This window comes from Canis lupus, chromosome 4, assembly GCF_048164855.1.
Source record: "Canis lupus baileyi chromosome 4, mCanLup2.hap1, whole genome shotgun sequence".
Classification (NCBI taxonomy): Eukaryota; Metazoa; Chordata; class Mammalia; order Carnivora; family Canidae; genus Canis; species Canis lupus.
This window is the reverse complement of record NC_132841.1, coordinates 48,799,627-48,825,587: the sequence shown is the minus strand read 5'-3', so window position 1 is coordinate 48,825,587 and position 25,961 is coordinate 48,799,627.

Genomic DNA, 25,961 nt, shown 5'->3' with positions numbered 1-25,961 from the left:
GCCGCCGCCCGGGAGCGCGATTCCAGCCTCACAGGCCCCGGATCCCAGGGCGCCGGGGGGCACAGCCCAGGATCCTGCCCTCCCCCCGGGACAGGCGGAGGCGGGGGGCACAGGAGAGCGAGGACGCCCCTGCCGCCGGGCGCCCCCGAGCTGTGCAGGTCAGCGCCCCCCGCCCGGAGCGTCCAGGCCAGTGTGGACAGGGAGCTGCGGTAGTTCCTGCGGGAGCTGACTCCAGGGCTGGGGAGCTGGCCGCCGCCAGTGGGGTTGTTCCTCCTGGTGTCACCCTGTGCCTGGGAGGGGCGGGGCCGCCAGGGGACAGGGGCACATGGGGTAAACAGCTCCCGCTGAGCCCGGCATCCGGCAGGGGGCAGGGCAGCTCCCCCAGGTGCACACACCTGAGAATCAGCACAGCAGGCCCCTCCCCCGGAAGACCCGCTGGAAGGACAGGGGAAGAGCAAGTTCTGGATGGAGCAGCTGGAAAGCTCCAGGGGAAGTCGAGGGATTTACAGTATATAGAACCAGAAGGTACCGTTCCTTTTTTTTTTTCTTCCTTTTTTCCAGTACAACTCGTTTTTATATCACACTGTAAATTTCCATTTTTTTTCTCTTTTCCCACCTTAACTACAATATTTTACTACCTCTTCATTTTTAAGATTCTTCCTTTTTGACTTTCATATTTCTATAATTACAGGTCCTAGATATATTTTCCACTTATAGATTCCCTTCAACATGTTCAACTTAATTTTGGGAGATATACAAGATATATTTTTTTGTTTTGTGTTTTGTGTTTTCTCTGCCTCATTTTGTTCTACAATGGCAGAAGTTAATACCTTCTAAAACATGACCAGCATGCACCCAGAAGCAAGTGATATACTGCACTGGTTCATTCTGTGAGATTCCTCATTCCCATTCTGCCCCCCTCTTTTATCTCATTTATGTTTTGGTGGTCAATGTTGGGGCCATCTACAAGTATTTTCAGTTTACATAAATTTGGGACTGAGCATCTTCTAACATACAGAACTTAATATACTCAGAAACAAGAGGATCACCCTCTAGAACCCTTCAGGTAGACTACATTCTCCCTCCACTACAACTTCTTCACCACCACCATTTCCCAGCCCCCCCCCTTTTATTTTTTTCTCCCCCCTCCTTTTTTTCTCTTCTCCTTGGGGTTCTTGGCCTTTTATTTTTTACTACTTTGCTTTTAAAATTCTTTTTCACTTTGGTGGTCCTTTTGTTTTTTCATTCTGACCTTTGTTTTCAATTTCTTGTCTCTGACCTAGGTAGAATCATCAAAGGTGAAATTTACTTAGGTTGTGGTGGATATTCTTGACACAGCCTGCTCATACAGCCACTCTGCACTGAGCAAAATGACTATAAAGAAGAACTCACCACAAAAGAAAGAATCAGAAACAGTACTCTCTCCCACACAGTTACAGAATTTGGATTACAATTCAATGTCAGAAAGCCAATTCAGAAGCACAATTATAAACCTACTGGTGGCTCTGGAAAAAAGCATAAAGAATTCAAGAGACTTCATGACTGCAGAATTTAGAACTAATCAGGCTGAAATTAAATATCAATTAAATGAGATGCAATCCAAACTGGAGGTTTTAATGATGAGGGTTAATGAGGTGGAAGAAAGAGTGAGTGACATAGAAGACAAGTTGATGGCAAGGAAGGAAGCTGAGGAAAAAAAGAGAAAAACAATTAAAAGACCATGAGGAAAGGCTAAGGGAAATAAATGACAGCCTCAGAAGGAAAAATCTGCGTTTAATTGGGGTTCCAGAGGGCGCCAAAAGGGACAGAGGACCAGAAAGTGTATTTGAACAAATCATAGCTTAGAACTTCCCTAACTTGAGGAGGGAAACAGGCATTCAGATCCAGGAGATAGAGAGGCCCCTCCCCCCCCAAAAAAAACCAATAAAAATCATTCAACACCTCGACATTTAATAGTGAAACTTGCAAATTCCAAAGATAAAGAGAAAATCCTTAAAGCAGCAAGAGACAAGAGATCCCTAACTTATATGGATAGAAATATTAGATTAACAGCAGACCTCTCCACAGAGACCTGGAAGGCCAGAAAGGGATGGCAGGATATATTCAGGGGCCTAAATGAGAAGAACACACAGCCAAGAATACTCTATCCAGCAAGGTTCTCATTCAGAATAGAAGGAAAGATAAAGAGCTTCCAAGATAGGCAGAAACTGAAAGAATATGTGACCACCAAACCAGCTCTGGAAGAAATATTAAGGGGGACTCTGTAAAAGAAAGAGGAAGCCCAAAGAAATAATCCACAAAAACAGGGACTGAATGTATTATGATGACACTAAATTCATATCTTTCGATAGTAACTCTGAACATGAATGGGCTAAATGATCCATCAGAAGATGCAGGGTTTCAGACTGGATAAAAAAGCAAGACCGATCTATTTGCTGTCTACAAGAGACTTGTTTAAGACCCCAAGGACACCTCCAGCCTGAATATGAAAGGTTGGAGAACCATTTACCATTCAAATGTGTCCTCAAAAGAAAGCTGAGATAGCAAACCTCATATCAGATAAAAGTTTATGCCAAAGACTGTAGTAAGAGATGAAGAGGGACACTATATCATACTTAAAGGGTCTATCCAACAAGAGGACCTAACAATCATGAATATTTATGCCACTAGTGTGGGAGCTGCCAAGCATATCAATCAATTAATAACCAAAGTAAAGAGATACTTAGATAATAATACACTAATAGTAGGAGACATCAACATGGCATTTTCAGCAAATGACAGATCTTCTAAGCAGAACATCATCAAAGAAACAGGGGCCATAGATGATACACTGGACCAAATAGATTTCATAGATATATACAGAACTTTCCATCCAAATGCAAATAAATACACAGTCTTCTCAAGTGAACATGGAACTCCCTCCAGAATAGACCACATACTGGGTCACAAATCAGGTCTCATCTGATACCAAAAGATTGGGATTGTCCCCTGCATATTTTCAGACCATAATTCTTTGAAACTAGAACTTAATCCCAAGAAGGAATGTAGAAGAAACTCAAACACATGGAGGTTAAAGAGCATCCTTCTAAAAGATGAATGGGTCAACCAAGAAATTAGAGAACAATTAAAAAGATTCCTGGAAACTAATGAGAATGAAGATACAACCTTTCAAAATCTTTGGGATACAGCAGAAGAATTCTTAAAAGGGAAATACATTGCAATACATGCATCCCTCAAAACAATGGAAAAACCTCAAATACACAAGCTAAACTTGCACTTAAAGGAAATGGAGACAAAAGCAAATAAAACCGACACCAAGCAGAAGAAGAGAGTTAATAAAGATTTGAGCAGAATGAAATAGAGACCAGAAGAACTGTGGAACAGATCAACAAAAACAGGAGTTGAATTCTTTGAAATAATTAATAAGATAGATAAACCATTAGCCAGCCTTATTAAAAACAAAAGGGAAAAGACTCAAAAAGTAAAATAATGAATGAAAAAGGAGAGATCACCACCAATACCAAGGAAATACATATGATTTTAAAAACATATTACTAGCAATCTAGAAGAAATGGATGGATTTCTGGAAAATCCCAAACTACCAAAACTGGAACAGGAAGAAATAGAAAACCTGAACAGGCCAATAACCAGCGAGAAAATGGAAGCAGTCATCAAAAACCTCCCAGGACACAAAAATCCAGGGCAAGATGGCTTCCAAGGGGAATTCTATCAAACGTTTAATGAAGAAACAATACCTATTCTACTAAAGCTGTTCCAAAAGATAGAAAGGGATGTAATACTTCCAAAATCATTTTATGAGGCCAGCGTCACCTTAAATCCCAAACCAAAGACCCCACCAAAAAGGAGAATTCTAGACCCATATCCCTGATGAACCCAGATGCAAAAATCCTCACCAAGATATTAGCCAATAGGATCCAACAGTACATTAAGAAGATTATTCACCCAGACCAAGTGGGATTTATTCCCAGGATGCAAGGCTGGTTAAACTCTCATAAAACAATCAATGTGATAGATCACATAAATAAGAGAAAAAACAAGAACCATACGATCCTCCCATAGATGCAGAGAATGTATTTGCAAAATACAGCATCCATTCCTGATCAAAACTCTTCAGAGTATAGGGATAGGAGAAACATTCCTCAGCATCTTAAAAGCCATCTAGGAAAAGCCCACAGCAAATATCTTTCTCAATGGGGAAACACTGGGAGCCTTTCCCCTAAGATCAGGAACATGGCAGGGATGTCCACTCTCACCACTGCTATTCAATATAGTACTAGAAGTCCTAGCCTTAGCAATCAGGCAACAAAAAGAAATAAAAGGCATTCAGATTGGCAAAGAAGAAGTCAAACTCTCCCTCTTTGCAGATGACATAATATTCTATGTAGAAAACCCAAAAGACTTCACCCCAAGATTGCTAGAACTCATACAGCAATTCAGCAATGTAGCAGGAAACAAAAGCAATGCACAGAAATAAGTGGCATTTCTATACACTAACAATGAGACTGAAGAAAGAAAAGTTAAGGAACCAATCCCATTTGCAATTGCCCCCAGAAGCATAAGATACCTAGGAATAAACCTAACCAAAGAGGTTAAGGATCTATACCCTAAAAACTACAGAACACTTCTGAAAGAAATTGAGGAAGACACAAAGAGGTGGAAAAATATTCCATGCTCATGGATTGGAAGAATGAATATTCTTGGTGAAATATTCTTGGTGAAAATGTCTATGCTACCCAGGGCAATTTACACATTCAATGCAATCCCTATCAAAATACCATGGACTTCCGTCAAAGAGTTGGAACAAATCATCTTCAGATTTGTGTGGAATCAGAAAAGACCCTGAATAGCCAGGGAAATATTGAAAAACAAAACCAGAGCTGGGGGCATCACAATGCCGGATTTCAAGTTGTACTACAAAGCTGTGATCATCAAGACAGGGTGGTACTGACACAAAAACAGACACATAGATCAATGGAACAGAATAGAGAATCCAGAAGTGGACCCTCAACTCTATGGTCAACTAATATTTGACAAAGCAAGAAAGACTATCCACTGGAAAACGGCAGTCTCTTCACTAAATGGTGCTGGGAAAATTGGGCAGCCACATGCAGGAGAATGAAACTAGATCATTCTCTTATACCAAAATATAAAATACAAAATAAACTCAAAATGGATGAAAGATCTAAATGTGAGACAAGAATCCATCAAAATCCTAGAGGAGAACACAGGCAACACCCTTTTTGAACTTGGCCACAGCAACTTCTTGCAAGACACATCTATGAAGGCAAGGGAAACAAAAGTAAAAATGAATTATTGGGACTTAATCAAGATCAAAAGCTTCTGCACAGCAAAAGAAACAGTCAACAAAACTAAAAGACAACCTACAGAATGGGAGAAGATATATGCAAATGACCTATCAGATAAAGGGCTAGTACCCAAGATCTATAAAGAACTTATTAAACTCAACAGCAAAGAAATAATCCAATCATGAAATGGGCTAAAGACATGAAGAGAAATCTCACAGAGGAAGACTTAGACATGGCCAACAAGCACATGAGAAAATGCTCTGCATCCCTTGCCATCAGGGAAATACAAATCAAAACCACAATGAGATACCACCTCACACCAGTGAGAATGGGGAAAATTAACAAGACAGGAAACAACAAATGTGGTAGAGGATGTGGAGAAAGGAGAACCCTCTTGCACTGTTGGTGGGAATGTGAACTGGTGCAGCCACTCTGGAAAACTGTGTGGAGGTTCCTCAAAGAGTTAAAAATAAAACTGCCCTACGACCCAGCAATTGCACTGCTGGGGATTTACCCCAAAGATTCAGATGCAGTGAAACGTCAGAACACTTGTACCCCGATGTTTATAGCAGCAATGTCCACAACAGCCAAACTGTGGAAGGAGCCTCGGTGTCCTTCGAAAGATGAATGGATAAAGAAGATGTGGTTTATGTATACAATGGAATATTACTCAGCCATTAGAAACAACAAATACCCACCTTTTGCTTCAACGTGGATGGAACTGGAGGGTATTATGCTGAGTGAAGTAAGTCAATCGGAGAAGGACAAACATTATATGGTTTCATTCATTTGGGGAATATAAAAAATAGTGAAAGGTATTAAAAGGGAAAGTAGAGAAAATGAGTGGGAAATATCAGAGAGAGTGACAGACATGAGAGACTCCTAACTCTGGGAAATGAACAAGGGGTGGTGGAAAGGAATGGGGTGACTGGGTGACGGGCACTGAGGGAGGCACTTGACAGGATGAGCACTGGGTGTTATGCTATATGTTGGCAAATCGAACTCCAGTAAAAAAATATACAAAAATAAAAATAAAAAAAATTTTGAAAAGAAAATCTTAAACACAAAGACATGGAATATCTAGAGAAATACATAGTCCTGTTTGATTATAGCGTATGAAAGAAAGATGAAAAAAGAAAGATTCTTCTGGAAGTACTTTAAACAAAAGGGGATGATTAGGAGATTCTGGTGGTACCTCATAGAACACAAGACTGAGAATAGGGAACCCCAGAATCCTCGTCCTCTCTCGTTGCTGCTTTTCTCTGCAATGAATTTAATGTCACCCTCATTGCAACCAGGTTTTTGAAATAGGTTTTTCAGTTCACATGGCAGACACAGACTACTGAGTTTATATGTTACATAATCAGCCAATCAAAGAGAGGTTGATTGTAATTTTTCAACCTCAATTGCAAGTTTTCCCTAAAAGGATTGATTTGACTGGTTTATATACACCCCATTCAACAAATCAGTTACAGTTAGAATGTGAGGGTCATAATCTACAAACCTAGTTAGCTCCCTCTGATTCATATAGATGGAGAGAGAATTACCTATTCCCAAAAATGAAGCATTCCTCCATAAGAGAGTTAAGAATACACACCATGAATAGGCACCCTTTCTCACTATTTTTTAAAAATATCTTTATTTATTCATGAGACAGACAGAGAGAGAGAGACACAGGCAGAGGGAGAAGCAGGCTCCATGCAGGGAGCCAGACGCGGGACTCAATCTCTCCAGGATCACACCCTGGGCTGAAGGCGGCGCTATATCGCTGAGCCACCTGGGCTGCCCTATTTTTTAAAAATGTTTACTTAGTGTCTGATCTTTGAACAGCAGCTCAAGAAGAACCACAATAGGAAGGCACAATATAATGAAAAGACCACTACTCTAAAAGCTAAAGACCTGGTTTCCAATATCTAGTTAACCAGCTGGGAAAATTCAGAGAAATCATTGTATATGGTCAAAAGAATTAAATATTATTTCTGTTTTTTTAAAGTTTTATAATTCAATTATTTTAATGATAGCTCAAATTCCATGATATGTTGATGGCTATAAATAATTTTTTGGCTTTTTCTTAATCTATGTGCTTTTTTCTACATCCCTCAGCTAATGTTGCAATTATATGATTCTACATTAAATGACTAGGTTCAAACATGAATCCCTTCTTTAGAGAGTCACTAAAAAGGAGAATTTATTTTTCTTCCAAAGTTAAAGATAGATATTGAGACTGACTTTCATATCATCAAATTCTTATTTGCACCTGATATACTGAATGGCTCTAAAAAGGGCAAGGACTAAGAAGGATATATTTTTCTTCCCTCATTTGACCTAACATTCCTCAGGAGAGGTCACTCCTATGGTTACAGCTTCTTGCAAACTCTGACAGTACCATCACCAATTAAAGTATCTCTTCTTCTTGACAGTCAGTATCCATTTTATTCTAGTTGTGCAATTTGGCCTCTTTCTGTCATAAAACTCCTCTCCTGAATGGCGATTTGAGGAAACAGACATTGAGGCTTGATTTCTCTCATACCATGGAGGTTTTGGCCCACTGAAATCTCATCCCATGGTACTAATTACTTTTTCCCTTATACCCCAGATTTGAAAGGCACTATCCAAAGACCAATGAAGCACAAGGCCAAGTTAAATAGGTTATCTCATTTAATCCTGCCATAAAATCTCTATTCTTAAAGTGAGGAAAAGGAGCCTTGGAGAAAAATTTGCCAAAACTACAAAAAAAGAAAGAAAGGATTATTTAATGCAAGTTTTATAAATTCAAATGCTCACAGGAACCAAGCAAGCATACTAAATCAATAAATTAGGTGTGGCCCTTGCATATTGAGTAAGAAGAAATGTTCTTTGCCTCTACAGTTCAGAAGTACACTCTCTCTTAGCAACTTTCAAGCATGTAATACAGTATTATTAATTATAATCTTAAATGTTCTTAACACAAAAAAGAAATGGTAATTATGTGACATGATAGAGGTGCTAGCTAATACTATGGTATAATCATTATGAAATATATAAGTGTATCAAATAAACACACTATACACTGTGAAATTATACAATGTTATATGTCAATCATACTCAACAAATCTGGAAGAAAAAAGAGTATACTCTCCCAATCCTTGAAAATCCCCACCCTGTAGATCAATCTTTCATTTTTGTAGGTACAGATATTTCTCTATTGTAAGAAAAGCAACAATGTGGAAGAAATGGTCACTGCTTTTGACACAGCTTTGGAGTCAGGTCAACAATATAGAAGGATAGAAGCTAAGGCAACGTTCAGAGGGCATGTCTTAACTAAATGCAGCAAAAATAGTAGTTGTGCTGCTGATAGTTCTGCTGGGAATAAAGACACAGTGGTCAGACCTCATTCTTCAAGGGCAGATGCAAGGGTAGATCTTTACATGCAATCCTTCAATTCTTAAATGCTGACTCAAACATTTAAAAAAAAAACATATGCCAAATAAAATATACACATGAAGCTCCATTTTTCAAAGATGTAGTAAGTATAAATGAAGACTCTGGAGGGCACACATCTGGGTTTGAAACCTAACTATGCCTGATAACTATCTAATCCTCAGATTCCTCACTTGTAAAAGGAGGATAAAAATAATTAAGAGGATTTTATGAGATAATGAACTCAAGTACTCAGCACCCAGTAAATAGTAAATAAATGTTAAGTACCATCTATGCTAAGTAAATGAGTCAAGATTTATTCTTTTTTTTTTTTTTAAGATGCTATTTATTTATTCATGAGAGGCACAGAGAGAGGCAGAGACACAGGCAGAGGGAGAAGCAGGCTCCATGCAGGGAGCCCGATGCAGGACTTGATCCCAGAACTCCAGGATCACTGCCTGAGCCAAAGGCAGACATTCAACCGCTGAGCCATCCAGGTGCCCCTGAGTCAAGATTTCATATAAAATTTACCTTACTCCAAAGCCCAGGCTTTTCCCATTATAATTCGTTTTAACAAGCTGAAGACTCTACATGGTGTTTTAGGTAACTCTGGTCTGATCACATAGCTGCTTTGACCACTCTATAATTGTAATTAATCTCATGAACTAACTTTATCTACCACACTCAGAAAGCTAAACATTGACTTTGTGAACAAAAGAAAACTCACTCTGGCTTAAGAGATAAAGATCTTTATTAGCTGAATTGTGCCACAAAAGGTGTATTTCCACATCTTACTTTGCCTTCTAAGATGTTTGTATATTCCTAAAACTGTCTTACTTTGTGATCCCAAGATGGTTGCTAATGAGATTTCCTCATTTACAGCTAGCAGGAGATTTTTCTTCTACAGAATTCCCAGCAAAACCCTGAACTTCACTGATTGTACCAGTTTAGGGGACAGGAATGGGATGGGAAACCTGAATTTAAGTAGCTAAGCAATGAATTGAATCCCTCTGATTGGCTTAGCCAAGTTTTTGGCTGCATCACAGATACCCAAATAGAAACAGGCAGCTTTATAGAAAAGGGATTAAGAAGTTTATCAAAGAAGATACCAAATATCCACTACACTGGTCTTAAAATATTGTTTGCTTGGAGAATCAAAAGGTCATAAAAGCAGTAAGTTGTTATTACTAGGTAGTACTGAGATAGCCATGGTCTGATACCAGTTATGGCCAGTGACAATAAATATGTCACTCTTTAATACAAAATAAGCTGACATTTAGAATTATAGACTCAAAGTTTAAAAGCTAGAAAAAAATCTTAGAAAGAAGCTGATACAAAGTATATGTACGATAAAATGGTTTCTGAAGAGCATAAATGACATGCATAGTATCAATCTTAAAAATTATAACTAGAATCCAGATTTCTCTATTCATATATCTGTTTTCTCTGAGAAGTTTAGAACAAAAGACAAATCTCAAACCTCCCTTTAAAAAAATTTAGGGGCAGCCCCGTGGCACAGCGGTTTAGCGCCGCCTGCAGCCCAGAGCGTGATCCTGGGGACTCTAGATCGAGTCTCCCTGCATGGAGCCTGCTTCTCCCTCTGCCTGTGTCTCTGCCTCTCTCTCTCTCTCTCTCCCTCTCTCTCTCTATGAATAAATAAATAAAATCTTTAAAAATAAATAAATAAATAAATAAATTTAGACTGATGAAACATAATTAGATTATTTTTTAAATCAGATCTGCATTCACTAAGTACTTCTAAGGGAAGAAAACTGATAGATTCCTATTTTGGGAATAGATATATAATAATCTCTATTTCTGCCTGAGAATATTGCTATGATTCTACATAGCCATTTCATTTTGCTTAATATTTTCAGGTTCTCCAACATGTAATAAGTGAGAAAATAAAGGAGAGGAAACAGGGAGAATGAAGATGGGATGGGAAGGGAAAGAAAAGAAAAGAAACAATTACTAGTTCTTGTATTTTGTTAAAGGTAACTTTCTCAAGGTTTCAGATTTTTTTTAAAAATTGTATTGTTCTTTCACTTTATCTTTGACAACTTCAAAAAAGAATATTACCAACAGAAGCAGTAAGCAATACAATATCAAAAAAAAGTTTCACTTGATAGGGAAATTATATTCATTAGAATTTACATCCTTAAAAACTTGTTTGTTTATGGATAATAGCAGTAGTTAAACCTGTGTCCTACAGGGATGCCTGGTTGGCTCAGTGGTTGAACGTCTGCCTTCAGCTCAGGTCATGATCTTGGGGTCTTTGGATCAAGTCCTGCATTGGTTCCCTGCAGAGAGCCTGCTTTTCCCTCTGCATATGTCTCTGCCTTCTCTCTGTTATCAGTCATGAATAAATAAATAAAATCCTTAAAAAAAAAAAACAACCCTGTGCCTTGTAATGTATATCTATAAGCCTGTGCCCTGTACTCCTACCTTGAAAGTTAGAACATTGTTTTCATAACTTTCAAAGAGATTCCATAATTGTACCCTCTAAAATGTAAAGAATCTGTGCAAATCCAAAACAAGGAAAAGAGGGAAAGTGAACAAAGATTTCATAATGACTTTTCTCAAAACATATATTTCTCAATCTAAGTATTCTCCTCAGTATCCTCCTCACATAAAAAGGTATGATTTAGGGGCACAGGTGGCTCAGTCAGTTAAGCAGCTGATTCAGGTCATGATCTCAGGGTCCTGGTATCAAGCCCCACATCTAGCTCTGTGCTCAGCATGGAATCTGCATGAGATTCTCTCTCCCTCTCCCTGTGCCCCTCCCCCTTCTGGCATGTGCTCTCTCTCTCTCTCTCTAATAAATAAGGGGCACCTGGGTAACTCAGTGGTTGAGTGTCTGCCTTCAGCACATGTCATGATCCCTAGGTTCTGGGATGGACTCTCACATTGGGCTCCCCACAGGAAACCTGCTTCTCCCTTTGCCTGTGTCTCTGCCTCTCTCTCTGTCCCTCTCATGAATAAATAAAATCTTTAAAAATAATAATAAATAAATCTTTTTTTAAAAAAGGTATGATTTACAGCCTAGCCTTTTAATGGAATGATTCTAATATTAAGAATAACTATGTCCTATGTGGAACTGTTCTGATAAACAACAGAAAAAAGGTTGAAAAAGGCTAATCTTTGTGTTTAAATAAAAAACCAAAGATTGAGGGGATCCCTGGGTAGCTCAGTGGTTTAGTGCCTGCCTTCAGCCCAGGGCGTGATCCTGGAGTCCCTGGATCGAGTCCCACGTCAGGCTCCCTGCATGGAGCCTGCTTCTCTGCTTCTCTCTCTGCCTATGTTTCTCTCTCTCTCTCTCTCTCTCTCTCTCTCTCTGTCGTGAATAAATAAATAAAATTTAAAAAAAAACAACTAAATATTGAAAAAAAACTTCATTTATCTGGTAATAATAGTCTTCTTGGACAATGTAGCTGTCATTAGGTGTCCCTAGCCACTGGTAAATAAATATTTACACATTATATGTGGCTGTACAGCAAGTAATCCTTGAACTACTTTTACCACTAGTCTGAAACATTTTTTGGGGATTACTGACCAATGTATATCATAGCACCTATCACTTCAGGGAAAAAATACTTGGAGCAATGTGAAAATTATTTAACAGAAAATACCAGATTTCTGCAAAGGGAGTCTACCTTGCATCAGAAAATGCCCTGCTAAGAAAGTGAGTTAGAGGAAAGTGCAAGGGATTACATGTTGGCAAAGGCAAAGACAACAGAATAAAGAGGTAAAATCTAGCACTAAAAACGAACAGAACACTACAAAGATAAAATATCCTCTTGTGCATGCTTTAAATTACCTATTCTATGGATAACCAAAAGTGGGGGTATGAGATAATGAGGGGCAAAGAGGACAACAAAATATGACCAGAGAGCCTATAGTTTAATGTCTGGAAATTGCTAGAGGACTTCTAACAATAGGAATTTCTTACAGTGAATTTTAAGTTACACATTTCCTCAGTATAAAACTCTCCAGATACTCAAAAATTCAGGAAATCCTAGACACAAAAATCCCTTAAATAAGTGGTTTGGTGAAAAGTGAGGGGAAAGCCTCAAATCTGGTACTGAGCCCATGTGGTATGAAACAAAGACAGAGATGAAATGGACAGTCTCTAAACTGTATTCATCAGGAAGGTTTCACTCAACACAAGGACCTAAAATAGTGCCTGCCACTTAGCAGGTGCTCACTAAATGTTTGTTGGTGGAATATATGAATGAATGAGTGAATGAATGAATGAATGAATGAATGAATGAAGACTCTCAAAGGCAGCACTGACTCTGAAAAGGTAAGTCTCTTAGGAACCATGAAAATCTTGGAGAGGTGGCCACACTATAATTAAGGTACAAATGAAATTTCAAGTCACTATTTCAATAAATTTCAATTTCACTTCATCAAAATCCTATAGGTTAATAAAACCCTGGTTAACATCTAGGTTAACACATAAGATTAAAAATCAGGTTTCAAGAATAAATACTGCTACAAGTTTTTTTTTTTTTTTAAGTGTCTTCTTTTGTTTGCCTTTAAATACCTGTTGTGCAGAGAATCAAAAGGCTTTCAAAGTCAGTACTAAAAGTAAATGTCCAGAGTATAATTTACAACTACTGGAAGAAAAATATCCTGAAATAACAGCTTTGTAGACACTCTAGGTAAACCGAAAGCTTATCAGTGTTCATTTCAAAGTAGCAAAGGGTTAAGCATAACAAATTACCTCACAACTTAGTGGCTTTAAAAGAGCAACAAATATGTATTACCTCACAGTTTCTGTGAATTGGAATGTGGGAGCTGCTTAATCCAGTAATTCTGGCTTTCAGTCTCACATAAGGTTGCAACCATGGTGCTGGCCATGGCTACAATTGTCTAAAGGTTTAACAGGCCTAGAGGATTTGCTTCCAGGATCGTTCATTTGCTTAGCTGGCAAGTCAGTGCTGTCTCTTGGCAGAAGGCCTCAATTTTTGTCACAAGAACCTCTCCATTGGTCTTGCTTAAGTGTCCTTGTGACAAAACAGCCAACTTCCACCAAAGCAAATAATTCTAAAGGAAGACAGAAGCTGCAACATCTTTTATGACTCCTGGAAGTGAAGCACCATCATTTACACCACATTTTATTCACTAGAGGAAAGTCACTAAGTTCAATTAGCCTATAGTTAAGAGGAGAAAAATTAGGATCCAGTTTTTGTAGAAAGACATGTCAAAGACTCAGGGGACATATTTTAAAATCAACACAATTACTATGAGTCCAGGAACCTTAAGTATGTTAAAAAGCTATATTTTAAAAGCATGTTTAATTTTTTTATTTTTTAAAGATTTTATTTATTTATTCATAAGAGACACACAGAGAGAGAGGCACAGACACAGACAGAGGGAGAAGCAGGCTCCATGCAGGGAGCCTGACGTGGGACTCAATCCTGGGTCTCCAGGATCACACCCTGGGCTAAACGGTTAAACCGCTGAGCCATCCAGGCTGCCCTAAAAGCATGTTTTACTTCAATAGTACAATGTAATTTAACAAATTCATGACCTGATATTTTTAATATTACTGTAATGTCATTTTTGGACCTAGTCAAGAATACTCTCTTAGAGAAGAAGGAGGAAGAGGAGCAGAAGGAGTAAGAAATCTGGAAGTAGAAGAAAAGGAAGATCCTCTTACAGTTCACCTCATTTCCTTACTTTGTTTCTACTGGCTCTAACATGGACAGGTGCCACCCCTGATCCAGTCACTGAGAACAAAGGAATGTTATGTCTGGGGAGATCTGAGGCATGTGTCCTTTTCTGGAGTCCAGGATGATGTCAACACCTTAGAAGCATGTGGACTACACATGGAAAAGAAGTAATACACCAGAGGGGTTGAAAGCAGGGCTACCTAAGAAATAGATGATGAGTAGCCAGAAAACAAATGTCTACTAATAGATGTTATTTACCTTGTCTCCTTTCGGGGAGGTTTGTATTTCTATTAAAACAACATCATTCTTTGAGTGCCTGGGTGGCTCAGTTGGCTAAGAATCTGCCTTCGGGTCTGGTCTTGATCTCAGGGTGGTGGGATGAAGCCCTGCATTGGGCTTCCTGCTCAGTGGGGAGTATGAGTCTCCCTCTTCCCCTCCCCCCATTCGTGCTTGAGTGTACTCTAAATAAATAAATAAAATCTTTAAAAGCAACAACACTCTTTGCAACTTGATGGGGTGATTTTATGATTTTAACATTAGTGAGAATCTCCTTCAAAATTTTTAAATTTTCTAAATCATGGTAATAGTTCTGGAAAAAAAAATAAGTATATCATGGAATGAGAATACTAATGAAAGACTCAGTTATTTTAAAATTAAACAGCAGCATTACTTCTGCACTTTACTATTATTTTAGCAAATTAGAAATGCATTATTTAGCAAATTAGAAGGAAACTAGTGAGTGAAGAATATTCCTTTGTTGGGTCATAGTATAAAGAATGTTAAAATTAGATATTATATACAGCTCCTTTAACACCAAATCAGCAAGGTCTGTGAGGTTGATACATTTTTATTCCATTTTCCCATACTTATTCATTATTTCTAACACTTTAATTAAAACTTGGATATCTTCAAATGAACTTGAAAATAGTTTTTAAACACAGACATCATTGTTTTGCATTCTAGCAAAGGATAATGTTTGAATGGTCACGTGTATGCATTCTCAGAGGATATATAAGTGTGTACAGGCATTGTAGTGAATCAAAATGAAATGGATAGTTCATTAAAATTACTTTAGAGAGACAAGAGCGCTGCCCTTGCCCTCTGGACATGAAAATGAATTACGAGCTTACTACATTTCCTTTTAAAGGAACTGCTTTGGGATGCCTGGGTGGCTCAGCGGTTTAGCGCCTGCCTTTGGCCCAAGGCGTGATCCTGGAGTCCCGGGATCGAGTCCCACATCGGGGTCCCTGCAGAGCCTGATTCTCCCTCTGCCTGTGTCTCTCCCTCTCTCTATCTGGATCTCTCATGAATGAATAAAGTCTTTTATAAATAAAAATAAAGGAATTGCTTTAAGAACACAGGTTATTTTAACCTTAATGTACACAACAAGAAACAAAAACTACTGTCATAATGAAAACATTCAGATGAAGTATTGCTACCCTTAGGCAACACACAGAATGCTACCATCAGGCTTTGCAAAACAATAAATATTTGATATGTCTTTCAGGATCCACTACTAAAGTATTGTTATGAATAATGATATTGGACCTCAAGACTCCTATGCTTATTTGAGCTGCTGATTAATCACTTACTAATTTTAATAACAAAAGGTCACAGATTGTTGATATTCATGCAGGAAAATTAACATTAAATATTAGAGATCTTTCTTAAATAATGCATTGTTTAAATAACCAGACCTGTTTTAATTAGCATTTTTTATTGCATGTTTATTTATACCAGGCAAGGGAATAATTAACGTACAGACTATTGAACCACTTCTCTGCAAAGTTTAGAGAAATTGTGGATGCCAACATTAACCAGAAATGGAAAAACATGATAGATTTCTCATAATGATCATATTTTACTCTGAAATTGTGAGTCAAAATTGCAAAGTTCACTCCTTTATTGTACTTAAAAACTATGTATGCCTCTAGGTGCCTGGATGGCTCTCAGGCAGTTGGCACCCCACTCTTGATTTCAGCTCAGATCATGATCTCTGGGTTCTGGGATCAGGTCTGCATCAGGCTCTGTGCTAAGCAGGGAGTCAGCTTGGGGATTTTCTATCCCTCTCTCTCTTCCTCTCCACCCCCACCACCTCACCCCCACCACTCACATCTCTCTCTCCCTCCCCTCCAATAAATAAATCTTTTTTTAAAAAGCATGTTATTCTATTTTCCCATATTCCATCCCCTCAAGGAGATGTTAATGTCATTAGAGAAATTGGACCAGTGTACATAGAAGGGTCCCAAAATCCAGCTTAAGGCAGTATATGAGCAAGTATCAGAATTCACACAATTCCAAGACGCTTGCACACAAACACGTCCCTTCAGCTAAAACCCTATGAAGATCATGTTTCCTATTAGAAATTATCAACAGATCTTTCAAAGTTCTAAGGGTAATATAATTAGTAACAATAAAAGACATATAACTCATTGATAGCTTAACATTTAACTGTTCATAAGCAAATTCTAATATTGAGCTTTTCTTCCTCAGAGCAAGTCATGTGTAAGACTTATTTTCCAGAAAGAAGATTCCATATGTGCCTAGACCAAAGCAGAAAAAAAAGAAGAAAAAAATGAAAATTTAAACTAATGTTTCATTTACAAGGTTTAATAATTGGAATCTTAAAGAAAGTAAATATTTTGGCTTACCCTGAGTTTTGAGCATATTTTCCATTAATCATTGGGTATAATATAGTCAAATTTGATCTTTTGCATTGTAATTGACAGGCATATTTAATAATAGATATATTTAAATTAATCACAAAAGTAATATCATCCAAGACTGATCCACCACAATAATTCGTGATTAATATATTCTCAAAAAACACATTGAGGGGCAGGCCAGGTGTCTCAGTGGTTTAGCGCCACCTTCAGCCCAGGGCCTGATCCTGGAGACCCAGGATCAAGTCCCACGTCAGGCTCCCTGTAGGGAGCCTGCTTCTCCCTCTGCCTGTGTCTCTGTCTCTGTCTCTCTCTGTCTCTCTCTCTCTCTCTGTGTCTCTCATGAATAAATAAATAAAATCTTAAAAAAAAAGAAGACATTGAGTTATACACTATTATGACCACAGGAAAATGCTTATTCATACAAATGCAAGACAAAAAAAGCAACATAATCATCTACTTTTTAAAAGATTTCTAAATTTATTAAAGCTAATAATATCTTAATATTAGCAAGTCTGCAAAAATCTAAAGTGATTCAGATGTTCACTTATAGACTAAACATAGACTAAACATCCTCAAAAAACCAAAGCTACTTTAAAGAAGTAAAAACAGATTTTACTCAGGACTATTGCAATAGGGGAAAGTAGACACAGTATCAAACCAGGCTCAATTCCAAATACAACTAGGGCAGGTAGGAATGTGTAGCCGAGCAGCAGAGGTGGGGGCCCTGGATGCAAAATCACTAACGGGAAACATCAGAAATAAAGAGGATTCTGGATGAGCTGACCTAATAGGAGTCTGCCGAAGACAGGCTAGAGTGATCAGACATTACCTCCAGGATGGTGGAAGATGAGGAACTGATCAGCTACAGTGAGAGATCCAATACTGAGCACAGGGGACTCCTGCTAACCTTACTTGGCAGAGTTCTTGCTAAAAGCGGATTTTACAAGGAAGTACATAGCTGTGCTCAGGAGAAGGTTCAGGAGCTTAACTAAAGTCTGAGCAAGCAAAGAATCTGTCAACATAAACATAGATGATTTTAGGATATACACTGTAGTGATGTACAATCACTAACATGATCATTTTCAGAATCAATGTCTAGTCTCAAAAAGTTTTAAGTGAACAAACTCCGCAGCAAGGCTTTAAAAAAGAGACTATTTTTTGTTGCATAATTGTGACCACATGCAAGGCCATTCTAAGCATGTTTCCAAAATCCAAAACTATAAAGAAAGAGGCTGGTAGATATTAAATATAAACATATAAATTTGAATAGTGAAAGACCATTCTCAATATTTACAAAAGACAAATTGGACTCAGCACTAGGTCCTGAATCCTGAAGCCAGCCTCCACCTTAGATCTCTTTACATTTGCTGTTTCCCCTACATGGAATTCTCTTTCCTCGGGTCTCTGGATGTCTCCCTCTCTCACTTCCTTCAAGTGTCTACTCAAAAATCATTTCTCAGTGGGGCGTTTCCTGACCGCTCCACATAAAATAAGTATTGTACCTCTCCAAAAGGGATCTTTGTATCCCCCTTATCCTGCTTTATTTTTGTGCAGAGAACTAGTCACCATCTGACCTACTTTGTGTTTACTTGGTTATTTATTTTAGGTCTCCATTCCCACTCCAAATAAAAGCATGATTCCTAAGAGTAAAGACTACTTTGCTGCCACCATATCCACAGTAACTACAATGGTGCCTGCTCCATAGTATATGCTCAACAGATTTTCATTAAATGATTTACTACATGCTGCCAAATTGCCCTCCCAAACTGTTGTAGCAATCATCACTATTTTGCAATATATAAGAATAATTGTAATTGCTTTTCTACATTTTCACCAACACTAGACATTATCAATATGTTGTTTATTTATTTATTATCAAAAAGATAGGTGTAGCTTTTATCAGATGAATAGTCAGACTCTAATTTATAACCAAAAATATATATTTAACATATGTTGATATGTTCCTATGTGATACACTATACAGAACGTGAACAGAAACAATGCAGATAAAATTTCAGAGTTAATATACTCAGGAGTTCATGCTCATGCTTTTTAGCTCTAATAATTAAAATGCAAATAAAATACATCTTCAAGGGAACCAAAGTCTCTAATCCCTCTATTTCAAGAGAGCATCTTTCAGCCAGCACCATTCTTCTGTGAAATAAGCAGTCTCTCTGTCAGGTCTGAATAAAAGAATGAGGAAAATGAGAGGATCACTCATTATAACTGCCCTTCTGGAATACTTTCCTTATGCTTCCAAGACAGAGAGAGAAAATTCAGAGGCTGAGGCACTCTGGTAAAATTATAGGAGGCTTTAGCATAGATCTACATGAAAGATAAATATAAATGTCAACAAAAAGAGGGTTGTAGCAGGGATAAAAATGTCCTGCGTGTGACAAGAAGACCCCAAAGTGATTACAGGGATGCAAACTCAGCCTGTTGTTGAACAGTCCTTGAGAATGACATTTTAAAAGAACATCAAGTAATCAGAAAACCTAGATGGAAATTGGCTTAGAACCCAAAGCTACACACTCTACATGCTCAAGTTTATAAAGCACAAGTTATCTTAAAAATTTCTTATAGTTCAAAAATCATTGCCAGTCCCAATGTAGAAATTACAAAGATAGGCCACCCTTTGAACAGTTCTGAATTAATAAAATTATAGCATAAGCCAAAATTATGACAGCATTCTGCTTTTTTTTTTTAGGTCATTCTTTTCTGACATATTTAACAGATCTTAAAAAGTAAAACATATGTTTCCAAATTGCAAGCTATAGATGTCCTTTAAAGACTCAAAAATAGTCAGATTTACTTTAGAAATTAGACAAATTACCCACTTGGGAGGTAGAATTTAAGTTGGAGGTAAAGTAAAAAAATAAATTAAATATTGCCAGATAACAGAAGACTTGAATCATTACAATGATATTGCAAACAGATGGCAAATGTGGGGCAGTGGAAGATAATGCCAAAATAATTACTTCTCAAACCAGGAGCCAAGCTAGGAATGTGTTCTCTGAGAAATAATCATTCTGCTCACTGCGCAGGAAAAAGACATGCACACAAATATTAAGACGAAAATAATCAAATCTATAGAATACACACAAATATTAAGACAAAAATAATCAAATCTATAGAAATAAAGGAAAAGTACTACATTAAAAATGTTCTAGCGGAGGGAAAAATGAGAAGGAATACTTTATGTCAATTGAGAATAAAATTCAACTAAAGTAATTTAATAGTAATAGGGCCCACCTTTTCAAAGCAATATGTGCAAGGCCTTATGTCGTGTCCTTTTACAAGTATATTCTCATTCAACCCACAGGAATGTTATGAACTAGATTTTATTACCCACATTTTACAAAAGAGGAAATTGAGGAATAAAGAAGTTAAATAATCTTTCCAAGGTCACACAAGTTGTAAGTGGCAGAGAGCCAAGATTCATTATTATGATTCCAGAGATCCTACTCTTGGGTGTGACACTATGTATAGGGAAAATGTTACATGTAAACACTCAAAAGGCAGCTTAACTTTCTGTTTGAAGTCATCTGAACTATGTAAGCCGGGTTACACTCTGACAGTGTTACTCTGCTCCCATAGACTCAAAGATTCACTGATTCAAATATTTAAATAGCACTAACTATATCACATGCATCATATTAAGCACTAGAAAGATGACAACTTAATTTCAGCTCAAGAAGAGCTAATAGCCTACCAGGGAATAAGGGAAATATGTAAACAAATAATTATAATGCAATGCAGGAGGTGACACCCTAGGAGGTGTCTCTCTTTCAAAGGAGAGAAAAACTGAAGACTTACCACAAGATTCTATTCCATTTTTATTCCAGACAGGAAAGGAAAAATGGTAAAGATGAAAGAGATAAGAAAGAAATAATGGCTGAAAATTTCCTGAACCTGGGAAAAGATTTGGATAGTCCAATTCATGAAGCTAATAGGTCACACTAAAATTTCAATTCAAATTATCTTCTCTCAAACACATTATAAGATTGTCTAAATCAAAGAAAAAGAAAGAATTTTACTTCCAAGATTTTCTTCTCTCAAACACATTATAATAAGATTGTCTAAATCAAAGAAAAAGAAAGAATTTTACTTACAAGATTTTTTTAAATTCAAGTTAGTTAACATATACTGTAGTATTAGTTTCAGGAGCACAATTTTAGTGATTCATCGGTTGCATACAACTCCCAGTGCTTCACAAGTGCCCTGCTTACTGCCCATCACCTATTTAGCTCATCCCCTCACCCATCACCCTTCCAGCAACCCTCAGCTTGTTGTTCTCTATAGTTAAGGTTCTCTTATGATTTGTCTCCCTCTCTGTTTTTATCTGATTTTATTTTTCCTTCCCTTCCCCTATGTTCATCTGTTCTGTTTCTTAAATTCCACATGATTGGAATCATACAGTATTTGTCTTTCTCTGATTTATTTCACTTAGCACTATACTCACTAGTTTCATCCAGGTCATTGCAAATGGCAAGATTTCATTCTTTTTGATAGCTGAGTAGTATTCCATTGTATATATAAATATATCACATCTTCTTTATCCATTCATGTGTCATTGGACTTTTAAGCTCTTTCCATGTTTTGTCTATTGTAGACATTGTTTTTATAACTATTGGGGTGTGTGCGTCCCTTCAAATCACTATGTTTGTATCCTTTGGAAAAATACCTAATAGTGAAATTGGTGGGTCATAGTGTAGTTCTATTTTTAACTTTTTGAGGAACCTCCATACTGTTTTCCAGAGTGACTACACCAGTCACGTTCCCACCAACTGTGTGTTCCCCTTTCTCCACAGCTTCACCAACATCTGCTGTTTCCTGACTTACTAATTTTAGCCATTCTGACTAGTGTGGTGTCTCATTGTAGTTTTGATTTGCATTTCCCTAATGCCAAGTGATGTTGACTATTTTTTCATGTGTCTGTTGGTCGTTTGTATGTCTTCTTTGGTGAAATGTCTATTCATGTCTTCTGCACATTTCTTAACTGGTTTTTTTAGTTTTGGGGTGTTGAGTTCGATAAGTTCTTTATAGATTTTGGATACTAGCCTTCTTTCTTATAAGATATTTGCAAATATCTTTTCCCACTCAGTAGGTCGCCTTTTAGTTTTGTTGATTGTTTCCTTCACTGTGCAGTTTTTTTTTTATCTTGATGAAGTCTCAATTGTTCATTTTTGCTTTTATTTCTCTTGCCTTTTAATACATGTCTAGCAAGAAGTTGCTACAGATGAATTCAAAGAGGTTACTGCCTGTGCTCTCCTCTAGGATTTTCATGGATTCCTATCTCACATTTCATCCATTTTGAATTTATTTTTGCTTATGATGTAAGAATGGGGTCTGGTTTCATTTTTCTGCAGGTGGCTGTCCAATTTTCCAACACCAGTTGTTGAAGAGACTTTTTTCCATTGGATATAATTTCCTGCTTTGTTGAAGATTAGTTCATCATATAACTGTGGGTCCATTTCTGGATTCTCTATTCTATTCCAGTGATCTACATGTCTGTTTTTGTGCCAATACCATACTGTCTTGATGATTACAGCTTTGTAATATGGCCTTAAGTCTGTAATTGTGATGCCTCCCTCTTTGCTTTTCTTTCTCAACATTACTTTGGCTACTCAGGATCTTTTCTAGTTCCATACAATTTTATAATTGTTTATTCTAGCTCTGTGAAAAATGTTGGTGTTATTTGATAGGGATTATAATGAATGTGTAGATTGCTTTGGGTAGGATAGACAATATTTGTTCTTCCAATCCAGGAGCATGGAATGTATTTCCATTTCTTTGAGTCTTCTTTAATTTCTTTCATAAGTTTTCTATAGTTTTCAGAATACATATATTTCACATCTTTGGTTAGGCTTATGCCTACGTATCTTATGGTTTTTGCTGCTGTTGTAAATGGGATTGACTTCTTGGTTTCTCTTTCTACCACTTCATTATTGGTGTAGAGAAATGCCACATATTTCTGTACATTTATTTAATATCCTGAAATTTTCCTGAATTCATGTATAAGTTCTAGTAATTGTTTTGTGGGGTCTTTTGGGTTTTCCACACAGAGTATCATGTCATCTGCAAAGAGAGAAAGTTTGACTTCTTCCCTACCTTTTGTTTTTGTTGTCTAGTTGCTAAGGCTAGGACTTCCAATATTATGTTGAAGAACAGTGATGAGAGTGGACATCTCTGTCTTTTTCCTGACCTTAGAAGGAAATCTCTCAATTTTTTTCCATTAGCTGTGAATCTTTTGTATATGGCCTTTATGATATTGAGGTATGTTCCTTCTATCCCTACTTTCTTGAGGGTTTTTAATGAAGAAGGATGTTGTATTTTGTCAAATGCTTTTTTTGCATCTATTAAGATCATATGGTTCTTATCCTTTCTTTATTACTGTGACATATCATGTTGATTGATTTGCAGAGTGAACCACCCCTGCAGCCCAGGAATAAATCCCGCTTAATTGTGGTGAATAATCCTTCTAATGTACTGTTGGATTTGATTAGCTAGTATCTTGGTGAGAATTTTTGCATCCAAGTTCATCAGGTATATTTGTCTGTCATTCTGTCATTTTCCATTTTAGTGGGGTTGTTGCCTAGTTTTGGAATCAAGGCAATGCTGGCCTCATAAAATTAATTTGGAAGTTTTCCTTCCTTTTTTTTTTTTTTTTTTTTGGAACAGTTTCAGAACAGGCATTAGTTCTTTAAATGTTTGGTAGAATTCCCCTGGGAAGCAATCTAGCCCTGGACTCTTATTTATTGGGAGATTTTTTTTTTTATTACTGATTTCAATTTTTTAGCTAGTTATGGATCTGCTCAAATTTTCTGTGTCTTCCTGTTTCAGTTTTGGTAGTATATATATGTTTCTAGGAATTTATCAATTTCTTATAGACTGTCCAATTTTTTGGCATATAACTGTTCATAATATTCTATTATAATTTTATTTCTGCAGTGTTGGTTATGATCTCTCCTCTTTCATTCGTGACTTTATTTATTTGGGTCCTTTCTCTCTTTTTTTTAAATAAGTCTGCCTAGGGGTAACAATTTTGTCAATTCTCTCAAAGGACCAGCTCCTAGTTTTGTTGATCTGTTCTATTGTGTTTTTTTTATTTCTATATCATTGATTTCTGCACTAATCTTTATTATTTCTCTTCTGCTGGCCTTAGGCCTTATTTGTTGTTCTTTTTCCAGCTCCTTTAGGTGTAAGGTTAGGTTTTGTGTTTAAAATTTTTCTTGCACCTTGAGAAAGGCCTATAATGCTACATATTTCCCTCTCATAATCACTTTTGCTGCATCCCAAAGGTTTTGGACTGTCATGTTTTCATTTTCATTTGCTTAATGTATTTTTGTATTTCTTCTTTATTTTCCTGGTTAACGCATTCATTCCCTAGTGAGATGTTCTTTAACTTCCATATATTTGTGGTCCTTGCAAATTTTTGCTTGTGGTTGACTTCAAGTTTCATACAGTTGTAGTCTGAAAATATGCATGGTATGATCTCAATCTTTTTGTGCCAGTAGAAGCCTGATTTGTGACCCAGTATGAGCTCTATTCTGGAGAATGTTTCAAGTACACTTGAAAGTATGTATTTTGCTGCTTAGGATGAAATGCTCTGAATATGTCTGTCAGGTCCATCTGGTCCATTGTGTCATTCAAAGCTATGTTTTCCTTGTTGATCTTCTGCTTAAATTACCTGTCTATTGCTGTGAGTGGGATATTAAAGTCACCTACTATTATTGTATTATTATCAATGGGTTTAAGTTTATTATTAATTCATTTATATATTGGGGTGCTTCCACTTTGGGGTCATAAATATCTGTAATTGTTAGATCATGTTTATTATCAGGTAATTCCCTTCTTCATTTTTTATTAGTCTTTGGTTTAAAATCTAGTTTGTCTTAGAACATCCAGGTGGTTCAGAGGTTGAGTGTCTGCCTTTGGCTCAGGGAGTGATCCCGGATTCCTGGGATCAAGTCCCACATCAGGCTTCCTCCATGGAGCCTGATTCTCCCTCTGCCTGTGTCTCTGCCTCTCTCTGTGTGTCTTTCATGAATAAATAAATGAAATCGTTTTTAAAAAATCTAGTTTGTCTGATACAAGTATGACTATTCCAGCTTTCTTTTGTTGTCCATTGGCATGATGAATGGTTCCACACCTTCACTTTCAATCTGTAGATGCTTTGAGGTCTAAAATGAGTCTCTTATAAACAGCATATTGATGGGTCTTGGTTTTTTATCCATTCTGATACCCTATATCTTTTGATTAGAACATTGTGTCCATTTACATTCAGAGTAATTATTGAGGTATGAATTTAGTGCCATTGTAATACCTGTAAAATCATTGTTCCTGCAGACTGTCTCTGTTCCTTTCTAGTCTTTGTTGCTTTTGGTCTCTTTTTCCTGCTCAAAGGCCCTCTTTTAGTATTTCTAGAGCTGGTTTAGTGTTTGTGAACACAACACAAACACAGTTCACAAACACTGAACCTATAGTTTTTGCCTGTCTCAGAAACTCTATCTCTCCTTCTATTCTGAATCACAGCCTTGCTGGATGAAGTATTCTTGGCTGCATATTTTTCCCATTTAGCACATTGAATATATCATGCCACTCCTTTTTGGCCTATCTGGCCTATCAAGTTTCTGTGGATAGGTCTGCTGTCAGCCTTATGTGTCCACCCTTGTTAAGGATCTTTTCTCCAGGGACACCTGGGTAGCTCAGCAGTTAAGCATCTGCCTTTGGCCCAGGGCATGATCCTGCAGTCCCAGGATCAAGTCCCACATCAGACTTCCTGCATGGAGCCTGCTTCTCCCTCTGCTTCTGTCCCTGCCTCTCTCTCTCTCTCTGTGTCTTAAATAAATAAATAAATAAATAAATAAATAAATAAATAAATAAAATCT